We start from the raw sequence: 20,464 nt of genomic DNA, 5'->3' as shown, positions 1-20,464 counted from the left end.
TGACTATGTGATAAGCTGCTGACTCCCCAAAACATATTCTTGTTTCACAGGCAAGTATCCTCATAATTGCTTTTTGGTTGTTATTTTTAATAAAATGGTTAAATGGAATTGGACTAATTTTGTCTCATAGAACTGTTTTTGGAGAAACAGTATTTAGTGAAGCTTTGTTTGCTTGCTTTGTAAAACATACATGGTTTACATGGGGGTAAATTTAAACTCCAAAGACTTCACACATGGTGTTCTTATATTATGATTATGTGGTGGGAGAGAACAATGTGAAGAAATCCTTGGGCTCTTTTAAATCAACAGCTGAGAAATGGAATAAACATGTAACTCATTCTGGAGCCTACAATGATCACTCTAACACAGAATTCATTAAAATAATCCACATAATTGTTACCAAATAAATCACTAGCCTATATGCAGGTATAAAACTTATTACCTTCAAATATATTGCAATACATTCCCTATCTTCTAACTGGGCTATTAGATGTAGAACTTACCTACACATAAATAACTGCATACAACTGAAGTTTTGTGTGTGACTTATCTGTGGATCAGGAATATCAATGTGTTGCTAGTAGATTTACTTTTTAATTTAGCTTATTTGCATTTAGAAGGTTAACAAAGCCAACCAGCTCTTCAAAGCAGCCAATTTAGGTTTCTAGTCTCTCTTAGTGGTTTCCTACCTCTCTTGAAAGTTATGTGCCATACTAGGCGCCTGGCAATGTGCTATATGTAACTCTGTTATATGAAAGAAGTGTTGGCAAGTCTTATAAAATTAAAAAAAACCTGTGATCCCCAATGGCTTGCATTAACTGTTTTCCTGACATCACTTCAGAGCACACACAGTCAGTTAAACACTTTGACCTGAAACACAAGTGTACAGTGGTACCTTGGGTTAAGTACTTAATTCGTTCCGGAGGTCCGTTCTTAACCTAAAACTGTTCTTAACCTGAAGCACCACTTTAGCTAATGGGGCCTCCTGCTGCTGCCACGCCGCCAGAGCATGATTTCTGTTCTCATCCTGAAGCAAAGTTCATAACCTGAAGCACTATTTCTGGGTTAGCAGAGTCTGTAACCTGAAGTGTATGTAACCTGAAGCGTATGTAACCCGAGGTACCACTGTAATTCAAAAGCTTCAGGACCTATTACAACCCGGCCAGACAAGAAACTGGCTTTTGTAGCCTACATTTCACACCCCACCTCAGTAACATACATAATTCTAATATGTGTAGACCAGGGATGTGGCACCAGTGGCTCTCCAGAGATTGCAGGACTCCAAATCCCATCATCCCAGGCCACTGGCTATGCTGACAACATCATTTGGCAGGCCACAGGTTCATTTATTTATATTTATAATCCGCCCTTCACCTGAATGTCCCAGGGCAGGATTACATATGATTAAAACTAAAAATGAACAATACAATTAAAACACATAGAGGGGACGGTTTCCAATGGCAAATTAAGCTCCCACCTGGAAGTACCCCATTTCACTGTATTTAATGGGGCTTACTCCCAATGTGTACATATATGATTGTATCCACAGCCATATTTACCTAGCAGAGTCCCAGTTGAGAAAGCTGAACTTACTTCTGCATAAACTTGTTTAAGATTGGGGTATCAGTCCTTCTAATTTATTTAGTGAAAAATAAATGCACGGTTTCTTTCCACCTCACGTATAATCTTAACAGGAGCCTGTACAAGATAGCAAACCTGGAAAGTGGGTTTGCAAATAAAATGCCAGACAGTGTAGTCTTCTTCAAATTCTCTCTCTACCTCTCTCTCTCTCTCTCTCCCCAACACACACACACACACACACACACACTTACAATATAATGTTGGTAGATGTTTTCATTGCTTTGGACATTGGCCAGAGCAACATAAAATTATACTTTTGCAAAAATATAAAGTTCAGATAAACCTAAAATATAGAATAGTCAAGTTTTCTATGTGAAGATTATAATTCCTGCTTCTATTTTTTAAAAGAAATCCACACAAAACCCCACATTTTGTATATTTTGTCTTCAAAACTACCTAAGCAGAAGTTCTTAATAGCCTTTATTTAATGATACAGTGATACCTCAGGTTAAGTACTTAATTTGTTCCGGAGGTCCGTACTTAACCTGAAACTGTTCTTAATCTGAAGCACCACTTTAGCTAATGGGGCCTCCTGCTGCCGCCATGCCGCCGGAACACGATTTCTGTTCTCATCCTGAAGCAAAGTTCTTAACCTGAAGCAATATTTCTGGGTTAGCGTCTGTAACCTGAAGCGTATGTAACCTGAAGTGTATGTAACCTGAGGTACCACTGTAATAGGTATACAAGTGCAGAGTACATTGATGAATAAGGCAGGAAGTGAAGCTACATGTCGCTCTGCATGCTGCTGTATTGCAGTACCCAGATCTAAATGGATTCTTCAGAACCAACAACTGGCAAGGAACGTGCTAAGAAGATGCAGATAGGATGAGAAAGTAAATTCCAAATTACATTAGACTGCACAAAAGTAGCTCCAAGACTTGTTTACATAATCAGGGTGCCAAAATAGTTTGCTCACAATTGCCACCCTTGTATTGTAGAAGCTACCCAACACAACTTGCTTCTACCATCAGCTTAACCCAAAATGCTTTTAGTAAACAGGATTCTAGTCTATGAAAGCCTATGCTACAAGAAAGTTTCTTAAGGCATGATTTTGCTGCAACACCCATACCCACGCACCAACACACCCACAAAACTACCCCTCTGGAAATTAACCCATATTATAACAGGGTCCAGAAAAAGGACCTGACATAATTCAGGGGCCCTACAGTGTTGCGTGAAGCCAGACTTCTACACTTTATCTTTGGATAAATAAGGTTCAGCCAAGAGAAGGATTTGAAATAAATACATAAACTGATAAACATCATCTGTCAATCCTCTACAGCAAGAAATGACACATTAAAAATATCTAATAGAAGAAAGAGCATTTCTTTTGTATATTCAGCCAGAAACATCTAGAAACATGGAGGCTTTCAGCTGCTCAACATTTTCTTTACTCGATACGTTTCATTATTGTATTTGCAAATACAGGGGCTTTTATCACCAATTATCTGAATCTCTGCAATTTAGAAATCATCTGTAGTTTTGGTAGACACTGCATTGTAGGATGATACCAAAATCCTCCTAACCTTGTCAAATACTGATCCACTCTGTAGCAGAATATACCTAAAGATTTACTCAGCTGCCTTTCAAGTTTCAAAGCAAGATTTGGAATGAATTGCTCTCAGGCCTTTCAGACACACACCTCCAATTCCATAGTTTCCTCTGTGTGTGCTAATGTGGGACAGGGGACATAAAAGGCAGCATGAAGGGACAGACACATGCAAGTTGAAAAGGAAGAAACTATCAGGGGGACCTTTTAAATGCCAAAGGAAATACTATGTATGCCAGGCAGATTCTGTCAAATGTGAATTAATTCATAATTGTGAATTCTCTCCCAGTTTTAGATACAGGTTAGAAGGAAAATGAATCTTTATGTTTCCATTTTAATTCTTTGGTCCAGGATGGTACAAAAACATCAGCATAACCTGTGCAGTGGGACTCCCTTCATGAGTCTTAAGTCTCACCATTTTTCCTCCTTGTTGACAGTCCCAGCAATTAAAGTTTAGTTGACTAAATGAACCAATTAAAAGGTTGCAGGAGTGTATGGTAATTCTTAATTTTGAAAGATGTAAAAGGTATTACAGAGTCATGGAATGATAATGAATGTTTTCCACAGCAAGGCTTGTATCACACAATAAATAATGGTGGCCATTTCTCTACAAGTTACAAACTGAAGCTCACAGAACGGTGGTAGCCAAGGTGCTGCTCTTCAGATATTTTCGACTACAACTCCATGCTGGCTTGTCATAGAAGAAGCATATCAATTATATTTGATGATGCTTGTGATTTCAGGAAACCTCCAATGATATCAGGAAAATAATTTTAGGATACAAAATTCCTAATTTATGAGAGGCCCACTTATACTAGATGCAAAACCCTTCATGCACCCTGAAGTATAAGTGAAAGAAAACAAATAAAGAAACTCCTGAAAACCCTAACCTTTGTTCACATTGCAAAAGCAAACGGATGCAAATGCCTCATAACAGTCCTCTATTTTTCATGACTTGATTTTGCAAAAATCTTAAAATAAGTCACTTTTTTCTTTTTCTTTAAAAAAAGTACAGTGGTACCTCAGGTTAAGAACTTATTTCATTCTGGAGGTCCGTTCTTAACCTTAAACTGTTCTTAACCTTTAGCTAATGGGGCCTCCCACTGCCGCCGCACTGCCACCGCGTGATTTCTGTTCTCATCCTGAAACAAAGTTCTTAACCCAAGGTACTATTTCTGCGTTAGTGGAGTCTGTAACCTGAAGCGTCTGTAACCTGAAGCGTCTGTAACCCGAGGTACCACTGTAACCAAAAGTGACTTACAGAGAAAGAACAAATATTAAAACCAAAGTAAAACTAAGATAGAGTAAAATATAAAAACAAATTCAGATTTACAATTAGGCAGGACTCAAGAAATCCCATCCACTGAAGCAGGCCACGGAAGATTAAAGGTTGGTGAAAAAGAAATGTTTTTGCCTGGCCCCTAAAGGTAGATAATGAGGTTGCCAGGTATGCCTCCCTGGGAAGTGTGCTCCTTAAGTGAAGAGCCATCACGAAGGTGGTGTTTACTCAGGTCAACGCCCTAAGCAACTGCCTGAAGGAGGAGGATGACCACATGGTTCATGTGGAGAGTGGTAGTCCTTGAGGTATTGGGATCTTGAGCAGCATAAGGCTTTAAAGGTCAAAACCAACACCTTGAATTGAGCATTGAAATTCACTGGAAGCCGGTGCACTCACGCCAGAATTAGTATTAATGTTTATACTGCCTTGTTTCTGGTCAACAATCTGGCGGACAATTTCTGTACCAGCTGCAGTTTCCAAACCATATGCCACATTGAAGTAATCTAACCTAGAGGTTACCAGAGCATAGACAACAAAAGCTAAACGACTGCATACATATATAACATCCCTGTCAAGTTGCTACTATTCCTATTTTACAGATACGGGTTTTATTGTTATTTCTTTGCCTATATAGCTTGATCTGCAGCCCTTGGTAAGTGATAATTCTCTCCATTATGAAAAGCTTCAGCTGCTCATTTCTGCAGATCATGCTGCAATGTTACAGGCGCAAAAGCAAGTCAGGCATGCTTTTTCTTCTTCCTCCTGAACAGTTGGCAGTCCTATTACTGAATGGGAAACCAAGATTGAGAGACAGTTACTAAGGCCATACAACGAACCCCTGGAAAGAAAGGGAGAGGGGAAGACTTTCTGTCTATCAGACAAACATAAATGACAGTTGTCAAGTGAGTGGGTGCAGGCAGGGTGCTTATGGTGCCTGGTAAAGTCTCCCACTCCAACCCAGGCCTGCAAGTATTAGGGCTACATGAAAGGAAAGAAGCAGAGGGTCAAACTGGTAGAAGTCATGGGTGACTTCATGTTACCTAGCTACTTGTATATACATTTTGAATGAATCACTTCACATGTTTGAGGATTACTAGTAAAACCCTTAAACTTTTTACGCGTAAAAGTTCTCCCATATATCTTGTGAATATTTGGGGATTTGTATTAAGTTCTCTTGAACAGGGCCCACACCCATTTTTTAAATAGGTAATATGAGCTAGCTGATAGTGACATTTTCTTCAGGTGACCTAATGCAATGGTACTTTTGGGAGGGTGAGAGAATAAACAAAGATAAGCAAAATACACAAAAGTGTATTTTGCATATACTGAAATAGAAAACCATGCCCTGCACTGAAGCACTGCAACACCTTTTGGTTCCAGGAAGCAATGCTATTTTAAGCAAATAGCAATAATGCAAGCCAAACTTCATATATCGACCAGAAACCTTCTTTGTAGGTCACTATGCAGCAAATTAAGCATTTTAAAAACATATCTATATAACTGTTTCATTACTTCTTCATATACAAAAGCATAGTCTGAAACTAATGGTATCCCTGCCCCCAATCCATAAAAGACCACATAGGAACATCATAAATTTGTTGGTGATAGAATGTGGTACCTATTTTATCTGAAAAATCATAGATTCCCCCCTCCCCACCTTATCTTTAATATTTAGAGGAACAGATTCAGTTCAGCACTGCAAAATAGTATCTTAAGAAATACTGTAAAGGCTGGGCTTTGCTCTTCATTTCATGTGCAAACAATGACATGAAGAGGAAGGTGATCTTTAACTTACAATAGAACATTTGCACATTAATTCAAATCCTCTGGCACCCTAAGTGCCCTATCCTAAACATTCATTTGAAAGCAGTGGAACTTGTTTACAAGTTACCCTGATGAGCAGAGCATAGGGGATTCAAAAAGGTAACATGTAAGTAATACATAATTTTACTGGGAAGTGGGAGCAAATACACTGAACAGCCAGTCTTCTTGTTGCCTGCTTGGGGGGGTGGGGGTGGATTTTGTCCTTTTTACGGGCTGAAGCATCCCTGGAGAACCAAAACCCTGGCCTGGCCTAGCTTGTAGCTCTTCTCCACAGCAAGGGGGGGGGGGTACTTATTAAATGCCTTGATTCTGGCAGGGAACCCAAACCACCTGCTGTGCTCCCGGCCTGTAAGGGGCACCTGCAGACTCCGCAGGAGGGGGGGGGGTCTGCTGGAGCACAAAGTGTGGCGAGGGAAAGTGTGGTCAGGACCGCTCCAGGGCACCGGTTTCCGTGTCTGACATGACACCCCCCCCCCGTCGCCACAACTTCCCTCCCCTGGGAATCAGCCTGGGCCCCCGCAGGACCGTCCCATGGGAGCAGGAAGCGGGGGGGGGGGACAAGCCTCACATCCTTATTCTGAAACTGAGAAGAATCTCCCAGAGGTCCAGCCCCCCCCTCCAGCCATGTCCCCCCCCCCATGGAGGCCGGAGGGGCGGCAAGGCTTCGCTCTCCTCGTCCAACGAAGAGCCCGAGAGAAGCCGAAGCCGCGTCGCCTCGCTCCACCTGTTCAATCCGGATTCAAAAGCAGGAAGGCGAACCCGAGGACGAGGCCCCCGCTGCCATCTGCCGCAACGCAGCGCCACTCCCCCCTCGCCGAGGAGGCTCCTCGGGGCGCCGAGCCCTCTCGGGTCCCCCCCCGGCTCCCCTTCTGTGGGGAGACCCCCCCCCCCGAGGGAGAGGGGCTCCGGGAGGAGGAGGAGGGAAGCCCGGGACCCGCCCGTCTCTCCGCCCGCGCACCCACCTTCCGCCGCTTCGCGCTCCTTGCCGCAGGCGACGCAGTTCGGCCGGCCGAGAAGCAGCAGCGGAGGCAGGACGGACTTGCGGCGGCCCAGGGCCTCCCTCCTTCTTTCTCTCTCTCGGCGCGTCTGCACGGCCGCCTCGTCCGTCGCGCCTCTGCGCCGCTTGGTCCCCGGCAACGCGCCTCGTTCTCTTCGAAAAGGGGCGGCGGCAGCACCGGGCAGCCGCGTCCGCCTCCTCCGGCGGCCAAGTCCCGAGCGGGGCTCCTCGGCGCCCGCCCGCCCTCCTTCCTTCCTCCGCTCTCTGCCGGGAGGCAAAGGCAGCCCGCCGGGCCCCGCTCTCTTCCCGCGAAGGGGCGCCGCCGGCTCGGGCCCCTCCGCGCGCCCGCCTCCCTCCTTCAGGCGCCCCTCCCTCCGGGCCGGGCAGAGGCGCCCCGGGCCTGGCGGCTCCCCCTCCTCTCTCTCGGCAGCCCCCCTGGTCGCGCCGCCAGAGCTGGCTCCCTTTAGCGGAGCTTTCGCCTTCCTTCCAGGCCGCACATCCCTGAAGCCCCGCGCGAGGAGGAGGAGAAGCAGGAGGACTCGGCGCTCGCCCAGGGACTTCCGCGGACTTCCGTCCTGGGGCGCCTGGAAAAGGCCTGAGGCGGCGGCAGGTGAGGCCAGAGGAGCGACTTGGCCCAGGACTGCCCGGTCCGGCCGAGCGGGGATTCGAACCCTGCTCTCTCGGGCGCTCTAACCACTGCACCGCAGGGCTGTCCAGACAGACAGACGGAACCATCCTCCGCAGGCGGCCATTGGGCGCTGAGGCTCCACAGAGGAACGTCGGGAGCTGCCTTAGAGCAGAGTGGGCAGGTGAGGTTGCAGAGCTCTGTCCCTGAGCGCTGCCCTTCCCTCACTGGGGTTTAGGCAGGGAGGTGGGGGGGGGGACCTCATTCTTCTGTAATCATGGCCTAGGGGCTGCTCCAGCCCCCAGAGCCCGCCTGGAGGATGCCAGGCCCCCACGGTGTGCCGTTTTGTCCCCCCCTCAGGGATGACACGGGGTGGAACGCACCCCCACACCTGCCTTCCTACACCCCTGTGTGTGCTTTTTGCATAAACAGCCAGTTGTGTGTGAACTTCTAGCCCAGCGTTTCTCCTTGTATCTTTTCCCAGCCATTATCCCAACTGGATGAACTGAACTCCTTAAAATGCTGCTACAGCAATCGTGGAAGATGGACACTTCTCTAACGCCATCTCAAGAAGCCCTGCTCCCACTTTCAGAAGACAGACGTCTGGGCTCACTGAAGTTATGGAGGTGTATAACAATTATAGATATTTATACGTATTGAGCTCTGGGCTGGAAAGCAGGAAGCATTGTTGCTCTGGATCTGTGGCAGGAGTAGGTTTTTGCTCCATGTGCAGGGTCCTGCTGGGAAGTGTAAGCTTAGTGCACCACAGGGAATGGTATTGGGGCAGGGAGCTTGACATTTTTGAAAGAAGAAGACCTTTTAAAGGGAATTGCACAAAAACAGACCTGAAGTTTGTTTGTTTGTTAAATGGGCTGTTCTTCGGTGTGAAATATTTTTATCTGCAGCACTTGGGTTTGTGGGCATAGCCAGGATTTGGGGGGGGGGGAGGGCAGAACCTCAGTTAGTTAAGTATTTTTATGTATTTACTTTTTTTTTTTTATGACCCTGATGCTGGGAAAGATGGAGGGTACTAGGAGAAGGGGACGACAGAGGACGAGATGGTTAGACAGTGTTCTCGAAGCTACAAACATGAGTCTGACCAAACTGCGGGAGGCAGTGGAAGACAGGAGTGCCTGGTGTGCTCTGGTCCAGGGGGTCAGGAAGAGGCGGACACGACTGAACGACTAAACAACAATATGTATTTACTTGATTTAGGGGGGCAAATGCCCCCCTTGGCTACGCCCATGGCTGGGTCTGTTGTGGGTGTTTTGGAAGGGGGGTGTCAGACCAACTCTCCATTTCCATAGTTTCACTTCTCTAGTTCTAGAGGGGAGTTTATGGCCCCTTTAATGTGTGCATATATGTGAGAAACATTACAGTGAAATGCAAATCTACATGGATCTTGAAGGACAATTCCAATTATCAATTGCTTGTGGATCTTTTACACACCAAAAAGAAGGGGAGATATATTTTCCGCAGCATGGCAAGGAGCAATAAAATACCATCAGTTTTGATGGATCACAAAGATGGGGCTGAGGAACAAGAAAATGAAGCATCGTATAGGAGTGGTATTAAAGCGATTAGAGCTGGACAAATGCAAAGGGCTGCCCAACTAAGGGCCAAATGACTTATCTCTTCGGTAAGTGCAGTTTGTACACACTGTCAGCACTGGGATTGGAGGGCACATCTGGATCAGGACACCAGCATTGAGTAGGTGGGTTTTAACTCTTCACCCTTGCTGTGGGCTCAGTCCAGGTTAGAGACCTTGAACCTGCAGTTTGCATTGGAAAAATAATACCCATTTGCTTCAGTGGGAGCTTCAGAACACACACACACACACACACACACACACACACCGCATCTAAATTGCAGGAAGAGGGTCCTTTATCTAGACTGAGCAGGGGACAAAGAGTTAAAGTCCCCCACACTGGAATCCTGATCCAAACTGCTCCTCCTCATGCCACACTTGGCAATTTGTATCAAGCAAACCAAACCAAAACCTTCACTCAAAGGATGCAGTTTGGTGGTTTACATAATGTCTTGTTTGGCCCTGACTGTAGGGAAAAGGTATGAGGACTAAGGAAAACCAGGCCTGGCAGGGCACTGTTTGCTGCTCACTGGTGGATAATTGCCAAATCCTGCTCTGGGTTAATTTTGTCCCCCTTTAGGCCTCATGGCAGAAGAGTACCCCTTTGCTTTCGTCTTTACTCTTGCATACTTTCCCTACCTGTGGTGGTTTTCGCTTTCCCATGATGTTGTGAGAAATGGAACTGTATTTTCACAGAGCAGTATGCCAGCTGTTTTCCAGCCTATAGTTCAGCTGCACAATTTTCTGGCATATTGCAACAAACCATAGAAAATATACTCTTCCCCCTTCCCCAAGAAGCTTTGGCTAAGTTGACTAAGTGATAAAGAGTTAATGGGTAAAAACACAGTCTTCAGCCTGATTCTGGCAGTCCATGATCAGCTCCTAAACTACTAAGGCCACGTGCTGCCTCCCCTTTAGGGAGGCCTGTGGTGGCTGCAACTGCAAATGCAAGCTATGCCTTGGTATGGAGGGAGGGCCAGTAGTCAAATGACCCATCAGTGGAGTTACTGTTTAAAACTCTTTGAAAAGAGTTATATTAAAATTTGCTAATTTCTTGTTTGCTCGTGCACAAACAAGCCTTCCAGCCCCACAAACAGCTTGCTTCATCCAGGCAAGCAAGAGACGTGACTTCAGTTCAAGACAGTGACAGATCCACAGATTTTGTCATAGGGAGCAGAAGTCTGCCCCTTCTGCACTTTGGGGCAGCAGAGACACTGGTTGCGATCTTTGAACTGTAGCTGTTGAGGTATTTTGGGATGGACCTTTGCCCTTGAGGATGCTATATTTGTGGAGTGTCAAAAGAGATACCAGGTTGGGGATGGAGGCAGCCAAGAACTGGGGAGAGGCAGCAGAAGAAAGTGCATGCTAGAGATGGACTCCTTTCTGCTGTTTACTTCAACAAATTCCTCACTTCAAACAGATTCCTCACTGGCCTTGCAGACAACGTCATTGTCCAGAAAGTGGGAGCATTCTTATGTAACACTTGCCAATTCCTGCTCTTGTTTTCTGGAATAATAATATCCAAATTTCCATCTCCGCTGTATTAAGCAGTTGGTACCTTACCTTTCTCGCCCTGATCTGGCCACAGTGATCCATGTGACGGTCACCTCCAGGCTTAATTATTGTAACTTGCTCTATGCAGGGCTGGCCTTGAAGCTGACCCAGAAATTCCAGAATGCCGCAGTGAGGCTCCTTTGGGGTCCTTGCCGCGGGATCACATTCATCCAGTGCTTTACCAACTGCACTGGCTCCCGGTGGAGTACAGGGTCAGGTTTAAAGTGCTGGTTTTGACCTTTAAAGCCCTATGCGGCCTAGGACCCTCATACCTACGGGACTACCTCTCCTGGTATGCCCCACAGAGGACCTTAAGGTCCACAAATGACAACATTTTGGAGGTCCCAAATCGCAAGGTGGTTAGATTGGTCTCAACTAGGGCCAGGACCTTTTCAGTAGTGGCCCCGACTTGGTGGAACGCCCTGTCACAAGAGACTAGGGCCCTGTGGGACTTGACATCTTTCCGCAGGGCCTGCAAGACACACCTGTTCCACCTGGCCTTTGGTTTGGACTCAGTCTGATGCTTATGTTTCCCTCCCCTTATGGTTTTGATCTATGGGCTATTTTTAAAATGAGGCTGCATTTTAAATTGCGTTTTAACCTGTATTTTAAATTGAGTTTTTTCCCCCCTATTATGTTTTTACTGTAATTTTACTGGTGCCTGGCTCTGGCCAGGGAGGGCGGGGCATAAATAAAATTTATTACTATAATTAAAAGCAATGAAACAGCAGGTTCTTACTAACGTAAGTATGTGTTTGGATTTAAATACCTTATCCACTCCTTGAGACAGCTCATGAAGCTTGCACAAAAACAGCTTTCACAAGGGTGTGTGTTGTTTAGTAATTACTAATAGTGATCAGACTCTAGTAGGCATAATAAGCTCTACTCAATAGGGTTGTGCTTCTTATCATAATTGGACTTTGTACTTGCTGTCACAGAGCTGAGGCAAAACAATTAAAGATAAATGTCACTGGAGGTTCAAGACTGAATACAAATTGTTCTTTCTGGCTTAGGTTTAATAGCTGATGTCCTTGTTTTACCCAGTTTGACCCCTGCTTGGTATAAATCAATGGACCACTTTCCTGCTGTGCATTTTTACAAGGTGTAAATACAACGCTACACAAGCAAAACATACAACTTTACAGGTCAACTCCTACTTTCTCTCCAGTTCTCTACACTGTTTTCTAATCAACGCAAGTCTCTTGTTACATTCGTCCTTAGAAAACAACAGCCTTATTTTAAGATGCTGAGGCACATGCCCAAGGCCTTGAAAACATGTATGTCTGTCATTCTGTTAGACTACAAAGGCTGTTTGAAAATTTAGCCAGGAAACCTACGGCTGCAATCAGTAGCCTACTTTCTCTGGAGCAGAGCCACTTACTTTGATGGGACTTCTTCAGAAAGAATGTCATGCGGACTATAACAAAAACTGCTTTTAACACTCTTGCTTATTCTAGGAATATATATAAAGAAGATTTTCGTCATCTCTGGACTTTAACTGGCAAGCTCTGATTTCTGTGTTAATTGCAAACTTTTGCAAGGTACAAAGTAAACGTGCCACTTTTTGCTCTACCAACTTGCCTCTGGCTCCAGCCACTTCTGGCATGTAGCCCCTGAGAGGCTCAGTATAAGGGAATGTGGCCCCAAGACCTTAGGGCCTCCTGTTTTTAGGCCCTCAGTTTCCCAGCTTGTTCACAGAGCTCACTGGGTGACCTTGGGCTGCTCTCCCCAGCAGAAAGGTGTGTGCGTGTGCACGTGTGTGAAGAGGTGAGTATGGTGAATTATTTCTGCTTGAAGACTTCATCTTTGATTTAAATACCTGCACATTTGTTAATTTCAGATAATTGCTTGGATCCTAACTAACCCCCCATGAACAGAGGTGCTCCTTCTGCTCGTGGAAGAAACTGGGATCCAGCTGGAGTGCAGAAGTGAGGCAGCATTTTCCGCTGACCTCCCATTCCCCTTGCAACCCCCTGTACCACTTCAAGGGGCAGCAAGGGGAAGAGAACAGCAAACGTCACCTTTTCCCTTCCCTCCTTATGCCCTTTGGGATGGTGATTACATGGGAAGGGCCCTTCAAATGCTACAGCAGCAGCACAAGATGAAATGATGGCCCATAGAGCTATGAAGTGTACCTGGGTCTCCCTGCAGATGAGCAGGACCTATACATAGAAACTTTATTTGCATTAGCCACTAGCCATAGCAATAAAATAAAACGAACAGGTCCTATGGAAGCAAGGGGAATGAGATTCCAGTTGCAAATGGTGGCCTGCAAGAGTCTTTTAAAAGATCTATCTGGGCACTGTCTGGAGCCTTTGCCTATTCTGATTGGTAGTCAAAATTCCTGACCATTCCAAATAGTTTCTAACTCTAGAAGTATTCTAGAGTTGGAAGAAGCATAAAAGCCACCAAGCCTAACCATCTCCCTTAAGACTGAGGCATCTACTTATTTGTGCCCCCGCAGCCCTCCACCCGCCTGCCGTCTGGACGCCCATATGCCACTTAAGGAAGCTTCATTCCAATAAGGTCTTAGACCAGCTAAGTGCTTATGGGCAAATAAGTTCCAGTGGCTTAGATGGGTGAGACAAACAACTTTCAGGTGAGGTGGGGAAGGGGAAGTGTTGGCTCCTCGTTCCAGTATCAGCTGTTCACCAACACCCCTGAATCAGATGTCAGGCCAAAATAAAAAGCTTCAAATAATTTCCTCATGGTGACTTAGGTGGCTGAGTGCTGACAAGATCAGAGCCCAAACAGGGCAGCTTAAAAATAAAAAGGGGTGTGTGTATGTATCAGCATTCTCAGTTGAATCCTGAGCTATGCAGAAGTACAAAGCAAAAGGGTCACTTCCGTCAAAACCAGCCCAATGGCAATTAAACATGCCCAGTTGCTTCCAGGAACACTGAGTACCATATTGGTCCAAATATAAGACACACCAGCAAATAAGCCACACCTTTAAATTTCAAGGCTTATTTGCGGGTGCGGCCTGCCTCCCAGCACTCCCTCCCCAAGCTGCCAAGCGGGACACCAAGCGGCAGCCGCCCCCGTCCCCCGTTCAGGGCGGTCATGCCGGGAGGCGGGTGCACAGCGCTCGGTTCCAAATATAAGATGCACTTCAACTTTTCAAAGTCCGAATTTGGGGAAAAGTGTGGCTTATATTCGGGCCAATATGGTATTAGTTGGAAACAAAAAAATGAAAACCGGAGAGGCAGGAGAGTGCACTGGCTTATTTGATCCCTTTTACAGTTGATCCTGGAGGAGGAAAAGAGCAAGGATGGCTGGTGGACTTGCAGGAATCCAGAGTAGGAATACTCTTCTTAGGGTGTGAGGAAGATACATTGCAACACTTTGTTGTAGGACCTACTAATCCTATAAAAGCTGGTTACAATTCTGCAAAGCACAAAGGATTAGTTACAAATGAAATTAACAATACTTGTTCATGAAAAAAAGCATTCTGAATAAATCTTAAAGTAATAATTAAAAGATGACAAAAAGAAAACATGCCAATTTAACCATGTGTTTAATGGATAAAATGCCAAATTACAGCCCTCTGTGTTATAACATCCCACACTGTGCCAGAATTTTCTTCAATTCTCAGTATAAATTTTTGTGGGGAGAATGGCTGTGGGGAGGGATAATGACTGAAAATCAAGCATCCTGCCTGAAGACCTTCCCCTAGCACAAAACTGCCATTGGCTACCTGCACCAAAACGACTACCCCAAAATAAAGAATAAGGCTGCACTCCTAACCAGGGGTGGCTGAACATGCCAATTTCAGTTTTGCTCAGTTTCTCATTTTTCCACTCTTGAGTTTAGTTCTCCACATTTCTATATTGGTTTGTGAATTTTTTTAAAAGTCCACATTAATATTCATCAGCATTTTGCTGTGAATTTGTCATCATATACAAATTTATGTATGTAAATTTAGCTATTATATATGTTTGCATGCACACTTTACCTTAGTATATGGTTTTTTGTGTACATTACCCGGCTGGAGAACTGCATTGCAACATTCAGAAAACTGCACATTTTGAATGGCTCCATTTCTGTTCTCATATCATTTCAGAATGTGTGAATTCTGTAGGCTGAGGTTTACCTTTAAATGCAAACTGAATCAATTTCCCCCAACCCTACTCCTAACCTCACATATTTGTGAATAACTCAATAGGATTTACTTCTGAGTAGACACAATTAGGGTTGCCCTATAAGTCTTGTCTTCTTCCAGTCTCTTAATGGCCAGGTGTATAACTGAGCATTGATGTCTTTAGCATGAGTCATCCTTTCTGCTTCACACCTAGTGTTTAATAAGGTAAAGCTGGTATCAGTCTAGCTAAAAGATGCTGGTCTATTATCCTTTAGCTAATGACATCTGAAACAGTTTCTCTTCTGTGTGAGAGCAGTTTTTACGTTCTGCAGGCGTTGTTATAATGCCATGCTAGTTTTTGCCTTAGCATCACTTTGGGAAGACATATGCCTCTCACTCATAGCAAGGGCAATACTAGCTAAGAAGGACAAAAAGCTGAAAGGGGAATAGGCCTTCCCACTTTCAAATATGGCCGTCAGTTTCAAAATCTTATGCAGAGATCAGGGTATTCCTTATTGGTGAGAAGTTTAAGAACTTTGGATCCCTGATTAAGCAATGTCTAAAACTTATTAAATAAGTAGATAAAAATACTCTCTGAGGTTCTTGCTGGCCATCTTCATGTGCCTTTTCCCTCCACATACTGACTCAACAGTAATGATAGCTGTAATAAAACATCGCCTAATTTAAACAGGCGGATATCTATGCACAGATATATGGAGTCAGACCAGGTAATACATTTGTTTTCCCAGTTTCTTTAGCAAGTATGACACGAATCTGCCATTGAAATCCATGTGTGTATCTGAAGAAGTGTGGATGCACACGAAAGCTCATACCAATAACAAACTTAGTTGGTCTCTAAGGTGTTACTGGAAGGAATTTTTTTATATTGAAATCAATGTCATTGTGGCCATATAAGGTTGCAATGTTCTGTTTCCTTACTTGTTTCCTTACTTGTGAGTAAGTGCTAACTAGCAGCTTCAGTGAAGCTCACCAGTAAAGGTGATCTGGGATACATATCTATGTTTCTAGGCCACATGGGACAGGGACAGAGTGTAACCTTGGTGATTAATCTCTCTTCCTTCTGGTAGATCTTTAGAAGGCAAGTAAAAATGATTCTCTTTTGGAGAGCTTTTATTTAATAATTATCTTTGTAGTTTTAAGTTGGGAAAGTCGTTTTAGAATTCTTGCCTCATTTTAATTATATTTTTATTTTATTGTTATGACTGTTCAAATTATATGTACATTGGTTTTATTGTTTAAAATATTTGTTCTGAGCTATTTGGAGAGTTAACCCAATTTTGCCCTATTTCAAACAAGTACAAACTGTGGACTCATTTTTTTCAGGAAGTAAATTTAAGAAGCAGGTGGTTTTGTTTGTGTTGGAGCATCCATCTCCAGTAATGCTTTATGGGCAGAGATGTTTTTGGTATCAGAATAGAAAAATGAGAGAAGAATTATGATTCTCTTATCAGGCTGTATTTGCCTTCAGTGATACTTCCTGCTAATTCTATAGCCCAAGTTAATTCTAACATTTCTTGGAAAACACACAGGGTGTTAAATGAATCTTATGTGATATATTTTCTGCCATCAATTTTTAAAGAACATTTCTGTTTATGAGAAGGCTAAGAGTCCATGTTTTAACCCACCTTGCCCCCTCAGTCTCTGCCCCCTTCCCCCTTCACATTTCCTCTCCCAATTTCAGATCAGGACAGCCTTCCCTTCCCTAGAGCCATACAGATCATTGAGGTTCCAATCTGCCCAACTAGACCCAGTTAGGACAAGAATGGACCACAGACAGAGAACAGGTCTTTTCCATCTGAAGACCACTATCATATCTCCCCTTAATCTTGTCTTTATGCAAAACATATTCAGCTCTTTCTTTCTTTCTTTTAAATAATTTTTATTAGATTTTCTGCAATGATAACACAAACTACAAAGCAAAATGTTACACTAAAACAGAAAAAAGAAAAAGAAAAAAAGAAAAAAGGAAGAATAAACAGATAAACAATAACAACAAACTTAATTCTTCACAAATCCAACCTTTTAAATATCTTGGTTGACTTCCTCAAATCCCTCCCTTCTGAGTTTCCTTGTAATTAAAAGTAACAGCTTTCCAATATCATTATTAAACTAAAACAATTTTCAATTACAGTCCATCTTATTCACTTTTCTTAACATTCTAAATCCCATTTATTTTATTTATTTATTTAATTATAACTTAGTTTAATTAAATTAATTAATTAATTAATTAACTATAACTTAGTTTAATCCTTAGTTGCTTTCAAGTAATTTCTAATTTTTTATATTATAATATTTATTCAACATACTCAGCTCTTTCAATTATTTTTTATAGAACTGGGATTCCTGACCGTTCACCATCCTAGTTGCAGTTCTCTGAGCACACTCTGTTTTGTCAATATCCTTCTTACAATGTGGCACCCCGGACTGGACACATTACCAGTCCATCTGTACAGCGTCATTGTCTTTGTAGCAGAACATGAATATAATACCTAGGCATGCGAGTGCAACTTTACCAACAAAAATCACAACCTGTTTCCTGATGAATGGTATTATTCTTTTGCTTATTTGTTGTACATCCCTTTTGTGTAATGGTTTTCTTCCAGAAACCCAGTCTCACATTGATTAAAAACACGATCAAAGTATGACCCTGTTATTATATTTTGCAGTAGCAAATTTAGTGTCTTCTTTTTTTCTAATTAGTCTAAGCTCAATTTCTAGGGAGAAAGGATTAGTACAAACGCTCTCATGCCAAAATGGTATTATTAAAAACACAGGCATCAAAGTAATATTTTTAATAGTGCAGATTAGAAGTTCTTTTAGGCCCTGTGGATCTTTTTAATTTCATTTCAGTTTCATAACCTTAGTCAAAATGTAATTGCTAGCTCAAGAGGGATCTCATTTGCCATGCTCACATAGTAACTGAACATAATGACTAAATTTGCTCGTCAGAGTCACATTGCAGGCTTTTCATATAAAATAGACAATTGCTGCCTCATTGAATTTTCATCGCAAATGTCAGTCTGCAATGGAGAGTTGTGTCTGAGTAATAGTCTTGTTTTTTAAAAATAAAACAAATACAATAGAATCCACATTATTAGAAGCAATATTGATAGTGGGTTGATGTACCTGGGACCCAAGGCCTCAGACCTGGTAATCTAAAACCCTAATCTCAGCCACATTAATCAGTGGCAAGGAAAAGACGATCTGAATTTAGCTGCTGACAAAAGACAACTGAGGGCATTGCTTACCCAAGAGGCACTGGGGTCAACAGTTGTTCTTATGGTTTACCTACTGAAGTTGCTAGAGAGCTGATGAAGGGAAGGTCATTCCATACATACTATACAGCAGACATGTCCAACGCATCTATCACGATCGACTGGTTGACCTGGGAAGAATTTTGGTTGATCACCGCTGCCAAGGCATCACCCTCCCTCCCAAGCAGCCACTGCCTCATCCCAAGCTCATGTCACGGGAGGGGCTGTTTTGATGCTGCTTGCACCCACCCACCCAGCACCCACCCCTGCCCCGTCCAGAGATCAACAGGTGAAGGGCAGTATTCAAATTTAATAAAAATTAAAATAAACCAAAGCAGGGGCGGGGTGGGTGGGGAAACACCCCACCCACTTCCAAAAGTTAAAAGCCACAGGCCTGGCAAGAGAGGAACGTTTTTGTTTGTCGTTTTGCTTGTATGGAAATTTTATTGTTCCAGTGAACGAAATGCAGACCTAGGTATCACACTAACCAGCCTCTGCCTCTTCCCCGCCAGAGAAGCCGCCCTCCAGCTGCTGCCCGCCTCTTCCAGTCCTGCTGGCAGTGCCGTCCTCCCTAAAAAAGGTGGACAACTCTGGGAGGGGGGGCAGGGGCGGAGGGAGCTTTGCACCATGGTGCCGGATATGCTTAAGACGGCCCTGGCTGGAGTGCCCCCATCACCCCGCTGCTGCTGCTGCTGCTGCTGCTGCTGCTGCTGCACTTGCATCGCTTCTTGGCTGTCTCTGGCTGTGCAGAGGCTGTGGTTGGGGTAAACAAGCAGTACTGTCATCATCAGGAAGCCAGCCCACAATGGCACCCACCTGAGAGGTACCTGAAGTGTAGGGGGAAAGCCCTGATTATAGTGACATTTTAAAAATAGCAAAAGATAAGCAAGGAAGAAAAGCTGACACCAGTCAAGATAGGTCCACTGATGCGCATGGGGAAAAGCAAGAAAGAAATTAGAGGGCTGGAGGGATTAATCCTGCCCTCTCATTAAGGGCTTCACTTCACACAGTTCACGTATAAAGAATTGTCATTGACTTGAGTCAATGACCTGCTTCACTTGATTTTGAGATTCAGGTGATGATATGGGAACTTAAGTGAGACTTCAGATAATCATAGACCTTGTTCTCCTTTGGCAGGGAGAGGAACTGTACTATTCCAGCAAGCTTCTGGAAACCTTGTCTAGAATCTGGAACCAAGGAAATTCTCAAGACTTCAGCAGGCTTCTAAAACTGTACAGCAGGGTGAAAAAACAACTGGCTTTGTTTTACTAGATCTACTTTGTTTTACTAGAACCTCAAGATCCACTAGCCAGAGGATCTTGCACAGAAGACATTCAGTTAGAGTAGAAAAACAAAACAGGGTGCCTCTGAGCATATTCTGAGCCTTGAAATTTGTTTTCAGTACCTGAACATGAAATCAAAGTACCTTTGCACAGAAATTCAGCCTCTCTTATCTTCCTTTATTTCAGAAGCCTACTTTTCATGAGAAAAGTCAATTTGTTGTTGCTATTGTTAAGCAGTTAGAAGTCAGAAACTTATGTCAATCTATGCAAATCATCCAGAAATCTAACGATAGATCCCAATCTATCACCGCTGCTAGACAGGAATGGCAAGAAAACAGAAGAAAAACAAACTTAGTTGCATGATTATGTAGAATACAGAGAAACAAGGAAACACACACTCCATTAAATCACATGTAATTACTGGATTGTCCAAGTACAATGCAGGTTTAGACATATGATTAGAAATAAAATTATGTTGCAAGTTCATGAGTTCACACCTGAACATCCTGTAGCCATTCATACTGTTATATCTAATGAGCTTATGAAATAATGGAGTGATATCTACTATGCTGCGTAGTTCCTTGCTCAACATGTGTTCTTTGTGAGTGACTTATGGGTTCCACACATGCAAGGCAAACCCAGGTTTGCACACTCAACAGCCAATTTTAGCTCTCCCGGTGAGTGTTGCAGTATGAAACACATGTTTGCAAATACATTTGTCACATTCACATTTTCAGGTTTGTTCATAAAATATTTGAGGAGAAAACT

The 20,464-nt window shown here is 43.6% G+C and overlaps 1 protein-coding gene and 1 long non-coding RNA gene across 7 annotated transcripts in view; one reads left to right on the top strand and one right to left on the bottom strand.

Annotated features, from left to right (window-relative positions):
- PIP5K1B (phosphatidylinositol-4-phosphate 5-kinase type 1 beta) overlaps positions 1-7,398 on the bottom strand; it is a gene marked incomplete at its 3' end in the record, with an annotated part of 100,694 nt that extends 93,296 nt beyond the window's left edge. For all 4 annotated transcript variants that reach the window (XM_083403457.1, XM_083403459.1, XM_083403458.1 and 1 more), the window contains exon 1: positions 7,256-7,398. The remainder of the gene's footprint in view (positions 1-7,255) is intronic.
- A 327-nt stretch (positions 7,399-7,725) lies between these two features.
- On the top strand, positions 7,726-20,263 carry LOC310659755. 3 transcript variants are annotated; one of them, XR_014502965.1, is made up of 4 exons: positions 7,726-8,099; positions 8,400-8,541; positions 12,898-15,866; positions 19,551-20,263. It is a non-coding gene; the product is annotated as an uncharacterized lncRNA (long non-coding RNA). The 3 variants fall into 3 exon arrangements; XR_014502966.1 differs by lacking the exon at positions 19,551-20,263 and adding an exon at positions 17,492-17,804; XR_014502967.1 differs by lacking the exons at positions 12,898-15,866; positions 19,551-20,263 and adding an exon at positions 9,202-10,560 and having other exon boundaries at positions 8,400-8,894.
- Positions 20,264-20,464: the final 201 nt, after the last annotated feature.

This window comes from Podarcis tiliguerta (assembly GCF_965153285.1).
Source record: "Podarcis tiliguerta genome assembly, chromosome: 11".
Lineage (NCBI taxonomy): Eukaryota > Metazoa > Chordata > Lepidosauria > Squamata > Lacertidae > Podarcis > Podarcis tiliguerta.
Note: the sequence above shows the minus strand (reverse complement) of the source record. Positions and strands in the feature narration are given on the sequence as shown.